We start from the raw sequence: 6447 nt of genomic DNA on the forward strand, positions 1-6447 counted from the left end.
GCTCTGGGTTCCAATGGCGCCCCCTGCTGGTCAGTGAGCTGAGCAGGCCTGGCCACACCGCCTTTTCCTGTTGGGGGCATCATTACTTCAAAATCGAAGGGGACCCTCTCTTCGTAGCCAAGGTGGCAGCTGGGAGGAGGGAGGAAGCCTGGGGGCACGGGAGGGAAGTGGCCTGGTGGTGGATTGGTGCTGGAACACTGTCTCAAACTTAGCTCTTGCTTCATAGAATAGAAAAGCTTTCAAAGCTGAAGAAGACGTGGCTTGCAGGGTGAGCTGTGAAATGCTGCTGAGCTTCTCAGCTTCCACATTTGAATGAGGGTGAGGTGTCCCCCTCTGGAAGGCAAACCAGGAGGGCCTGGGTCCGGGTTTGCCATTCCCCTCATGTCTGGGCCTTCCTCACTCACACAGGGCGTTTTCCATCACCCAAAACTATATATGTGTATTTTAAAACACAGGGAAAACAACCTGATGCAAGAAAAAGATGCCGAAGAACTCCAAGGGTATTTTCGTTTTTGTTTTTGTTTTTTTCAATCTGTATAACTGGGAGATGAATCTTTCAGGAGAGAATTTCTGGAAAAGAAGAACACTGTAGCACTGCACTGTCGTCCCATTGCTCATCGATTTGCTCGAGTGGGCACCAGTAACGTCTCTATTGTGAGACTTGTCGTTACTGTTTTTGGCATATCAAATACAACACGGCCAGCTTGCCAGGCTCTGACGTGCGGGCGGGATACTCTCGGTAGCTTGCCGGGCTCTCCGAGAGGGATGGAGGAATCGAACCTGGGTCAGCCATGTGCAAGGCACACGCCCTACCTGCTATGCTATCACTCCAGTCCGGAAAAGAAGAACAAAGGAGAAAAACGTCAAGAGCTACAGAAAGTGAACTGGGGAGGCGGCGGGAGGCAAAACCTGGGCCAGTGCCCCAGGCCCGCTGAGCCCAGCCGCCAGGTGTGCGGGGCCCAGACTGGCTCTCCTCACCTTGGGGCCAGTGCCGCACGCGGGAGAGAACAGGCCCCGTGCGGGGAAGGGGGGGCCTGGGGTAAGGGCGGGCTTCCAGGAACTGGCCGCTCGGGCTGTGGGGTCAGGGATGCCGGGCTCCGTCCAGGGTTCCGCTCTCCCCGTGAGCTTGGTGCTTGGGCGAAGAAAGACAGTGGCCGTGTGCAACGGATGGTTTACAGTGCGGTTGCAGAGTGGACGGGCCGTAGCTTCACCTGGGGTCAGGCAGGCCTGGGCCAAATGCTTAGCGACGGGGCTCACAGTGACTCGGTAGAGGAAGAACAGCTCTGCCGGCCTGCAGAGGCCCGAGAAGGGCAGCTCAGAGCCTCCTAGGGAAGCTCTTGGCACAGCACTTGCCTCTCCGAGCCAGCAGCAGCAGGATTTTCCACGAAAGGAACTCAGAAAGGCGTAGGACGGGGCAGTTCCACACGGGCCCAGGACTTGGGTGAGGGCCTCCCCCTGAGGTAAGCAAAGTGGACACAAAAACAAGCTCGAATCACCTGATGTTGGTTACAGAGGCAGAATCAAACGTGCCCTCAGGGAGCAATGAAGGGGGAGACCAAGTCTCCCGGCCTGAACAGAGTAAGGAGCAAACCCAGAGCTGAGCTGGCGTGGCAGCGTATGGGGCTGCAGCCAAGGAGCTCCACGAGACAGGAGCCCGCAGGAGACCAAGCGGGGCTGGAGGGACCGAGAAAGGACAGGAAAGGAGTCCAGTCCAGAAGTAGCACAGAATTTCATTCAGATCAGAGGAAATGTTCTTATCTCTGCTGTGAAGACCACAATTCAGATGAATGTGATCAACTCTGAAAGAAGATATTGTAGCTAGCCCCATAAGCTTAAATTCCCTTAGAAATAAATTTATGAAAATATAAAAATAAGTTTAATAATAATAGAATGGGCAGATGAATTCAAGCATAAATATCATCAAGCTATTATGCCATCTTTAATAATAAAGTCATCAACAACTTGGAAAATATTCCAAGAACAATGTAACCCAAAAATAGTAGGGCTGTATTAAGCTCATGTGTGTTACGTACATGTAAGAGTATATAATCATCCATATAAATGCAAGATTAATGCATGCATAATATGATACCTAGGGAGATAGATGTGTGTGCATAGTAAAAGTAATGAAATAATACACATCACACTGCAACCAATGAGAAGGGAAATTCTTCTATTGCTTGTAAAAAATTCCCAGGGCCCCACATCCATTAATTACTCCTATACTAAGAAAAGGAATGTTTCTAAAGAGTAATGAGACTACACACACACACACACACACACACACACACACACACACACACACAGCAACACCTCTCACACTAACCTTGGTGCTGATGTAAGTTGATTTATAGAAACTATGTTTCCCAGTTCTCTGTTATGACTGAAATTGGAGCAAAGGCTGCTTTATGACAATCTGGAAGGTGACTTTGAAATGCCCTGCTCCAGGCAGCCTTCTCGGGCTCAGATAATAGCCACGGCCTGGGAAGCACGTTCCACGTGTTGTGAGTGGCAAGACTCACAACGGGTAGTGGAAGGCAGTCACTTCCCTTTTCCCAGAAGCCCTAGTCGCACCCCTGCCACCATGCACAAAGCCTTCTAGAGGGGAAGGGAAGAGAGTCTAGTCACACCCCGGCTGCCATGCGCAAAGCCCTCTAGAGGGGAAGGGGAGAGAGTCCTTCCCACTGAAGCCAGGAGACTTGCTATTTCCCAAAGCAACAATTTGCAACCCAAACATATTAATTTTACTATAATTATTTCACTTTATGTGTATCTACCACATTGAAAGAGGAAATAAATTACTCTGTGCCCCAATTTTATCACAATAAGAGGACTTGAATAACTTATTATCCCAGTCTTCTCTGGTGAGTTATGAACAAGTTCCCTTTCTGCAAAGAAAATTAAATTCCTATTGCATCTGGAAATTCTTGCTAAGATATTTTATTACTGTTGTTAGGAGGTTTAGAATAATGGAGGCAGTGTAAAAGTAAATATACTCTCTCCATTTTCTGTCTGCTTAATTGCTGAATTGTCCATTTTAGCACTACAGTTTCATGGTTTATTTAACGTCAATTCACGAAACAGATGCTGAGGAGAGCATGGACTCGTTACAATCATGCAGTCCCCCAAAATTGCCAGGAAGATATGAGATCCTCTCAGACTCACCATCTTTATGTGTATTTCCATACTAGATGTGCTTGCTAAATTTAGCGCATGCTCAACTCCTGTCACTGTGGGAGACAGTGAGGAGGTAACAAAGAGAACTGGCAACCACAGTGTGGAGAAGACTCGGAGAACTGATTGGATGCAAAACTTCTCTGTCTTCTGATTTTATTCTGAAAATCGGGGTTTTACTACATTGAAAACAAGCTGGATGATTCATTTAACTTGACCTCAAGTACATCATTTTCAATAACAAGAGTTGCTCAAATGGATCCGTTCAGAAGAGGGGTGGCGCCTGCTCCAAGGTAGAATCTGCTAATCTGCTTTGGGCCCAACACTCTGTCACCTCAGTGAGAACAATCTCTGTATCAGTTATGTTTATGGAGAGATACATATATAAATATACTAGATATAAATACATGTACATATAATCACCATTAGATATGCAATTACAAAGTTGTTCATGAGTGGGTTTCAGTCATACAATGTTCCAAAATCTGTCCTTTCACCACCTCACATTTCCCACCACCAATGTCCCCAGTTTCCATCCAGCCACTCCCTCTCCCCCAGCCTGCCTCTGTGACCGACATTTTTCTTCTCTCTCTCTCTCTCTCTCTCTCTCTCTCTCTCTCTCTCTCTCTCTCTCTCCTCTTCTCTCTTCTCTTCTCTCTCTTCCTTTCTCTCTTTCTTTCTCTCTTTCTCTCTGTCTCTGTCTATCTATCTCTCTCTCTCATCAAAACCCTCTATCTTGACAGAGGGTGCAAACAGCTTCCTCAATCTAGGGATAAGATACTTTCCAACAAATCAGCGCAAAAGAATGCTTTGTAAGCATTTGCATTCTTGGATATTGATATAATTTGTGGTGAATCTTCCATTGCATAACCACTGGAATAATTTGGCTTTGCTGAAAAATAAATTAACAGGGTCTGCGTGAATTCACACCGCCTGTGTAGAGTTTCTGATTAAATGTAGTAAGCACTGACTAATCAGTTTTTCATGTGCAAGCTAGGACCTGAGAGGGGAAACACCACCTTCACCCCAAGAGACACTCCTTCGTGCCTGGTGCCTGGAGTGTTGAGGGAATCAGCAAGATGGACTCCACTTCCAACAGGATGAATCACAAATACCTTAACGTTGAGGTGTACAATGGACAGAGAGACAATGTCTAATTGTGGTGCTTGGGAAAAAGGTGGATGAGGATTAATGATACTTACATCAAATTCAAGACATAGATTAAGTTTGGAGAAGATGAGAGGGGTAGTTAGGAAGATTAGCTGGGAACAGGGTGTTTTCAGCTAGATTCAGAAGAAGAGATGCAAGCTCATAAAGTATGTTTGGGTGGATATTTTTTTCCAGTGAATTCTAGAATTAAGAGACTATGCCATAAAAAAAATGGGCTACAACTGAAAATGTGAAAATAAAATATTAATGCTGGGAAGATGTAGGATTTTCAATGATTAAATATAAAGGAAGCAAGAGAAGGATAATAGATCCAACTTTAATAAATTTTACCTATTTACAGAGATGAAAAAGTCCAGAAGGAAAGCATATTTGGGGAAATATTGGGGAGAGGAAATGAATGGGTCTATTTTTTAACTCTCCAAGTCTTAGTTCCTTGCAGCATATCCACAGCAGATTGTCAAGGAGACTGAAAGGTGCTTCTAGAGATACAATTTCAGGGTTTATTGATGCTTAAAACATGAGACTCGGTGAGATTCCTGAGAGAGGAATCCCACAGAAAGGGAAGCATAGAGAAAGGAATGCAAAGTGAACCTAGGACAACGTGTGTTAAAGGATATTAAACTAGGATAATGTAAATCAATGTGATCCCCATTTTTTGCTGGCCAGCACTTGCCAATGAAATTGTAGTTTTATTGATATTCAACTCAGTGTGAAACAATTCAATGAGGTTTACAATTTTATTAAGAATTTCACAGCCTGTGGAATGTCCCTCCGGTGATGAAAAGTATTGGAATACAATTCTATGGTACTGATGGGGTAACTTTTATTTTCCTCTAACTTGATAGCAATAAATAAATTCTAGCACTTATGTCACATGCTTGAAGTGTCAAGCAAAATTTTGTCCATTGGGCATATTCTTATCCAAATGGCAATAATTTTTCATTGATCTTATAAGCCATTATTCTTTCTATAAGATGGATCCAATTTCATTTTTTGATCTCAGCTTAAGCCAAAGAAATTGAGATGTGTAACCATGTTCCTTTCATGATAAAAATAGAGGCAGAACATTGTCTTCCGTCACATTTATGAGGATGAAGCAGTAATCTATGACCAATAATGGTAGTTAATGATAACAGTGACCGTGCCATGAGTTACAGCGCCTTTAAGCAGCCTCGCGCCCCCTGAGCTGTGTCTCCCACTGCTCTCTGGGAGAGAGTCAGTTTGCTCATTCGGCATCATGGAGTCTGACATTTTCTGCTCCTGGTTCCATCTCACTAAGACCTCAGCGGGCCCCACAGACCCCCAACAGGCCCCAGCGAGCCAGACTGCTCCATGCAGAACGCCCCTGAGTCCACAGTCTGCAGGTTTTAGAAATGCCACAAAGAACTGAGGTGGAATCTGCAGAGCCAGGAACAAAGGACAAAGCCCTGGAACTGTGTTTTTCTCTCTTTGAAGGCTTCGATCAAGGTTCACATTTGAGACCCCAATCCTCTCTCACACATCCTCAGGCACCCCCACCACAGGAGTGAGGGGGGATGCCAAGTTTTGAAGGCGAGCTTCTAAGTTCTGTGCACTTTTGTCTTCAGACAAATGTTTGTGTTTTGATGATGGTAATGACGGTGATAATGATAATTAGTAGCATTATTCTAATTGTTTCCATGATATGAGTGAATGCTAGAGGCATCTCAGGGGAGCCCCAGGGCTGTGTTTCTCCTGTGCTCTGTCTTATTTCATCCCTGCGACATCATTTAAAAAAAAATCTGAAATCCCTCATGGTAGATAAAGCTTCATGTTATAAACTAGGGAAAAGAAACATTGTTTTCATCCCCACCACCAAAACCATCATGATCACCATCAGCGCCATGATCACCAGAGTCATCATCATTATGGTCATCATCAGCACCATCTCCTTTATCACCGTGGTTACCATCACCAATATCACCAGAGTCTCTTGCCTCCATGCCTGGCTGTCTTCACCGGGGCCCCTCAGAGGGGGTGGGTTGAGTTTCCCTCAGCACTCTGAGCAGAGCCCTGGCAGCTGAAGACCTCTGGAGCCTACCCACAGCCATGCTAAGGCCCCTCTCCACATGCATGAAGGAACTG

At 45.3% G+C, this 6447-nt stretch overlaps 1 non-coding gene across 1 annotated transcript; it reads left to right on the top strand.

Annotated features, from left to right (window-relative positions):
* Nucleotides 1–5980: 5980 nt before the first annotated feature.
* LOC129406659 (small nucleolar RNA SNORA14) lies at nucleotides 5981–6091 on the top strand. Its single transcript, XR_008631136.1, has one exon. It is a non-coding gene; the product is annotated as a small nucleolar RNA SNORA14 (small nucleolar RNA).
* Nucleotides 6092–6447: the final 356 nt, after the last annotated feature.

Source organism: Sorex araneus, chromosome 7 (genome assembly GCF_027595985.1).
Source record: "Sorex araneus isolate mSorAra2 chromosome 7, mSorAra2.pri, whole genome shotgun sequence".
Classification (NCBI taxonomy): domain Eukaryota; kingdom Metazoa; phylum Chordata; class Mammalia; order Eulipotyphla; family Soricidae; genus Sorex; species Sorex araneus.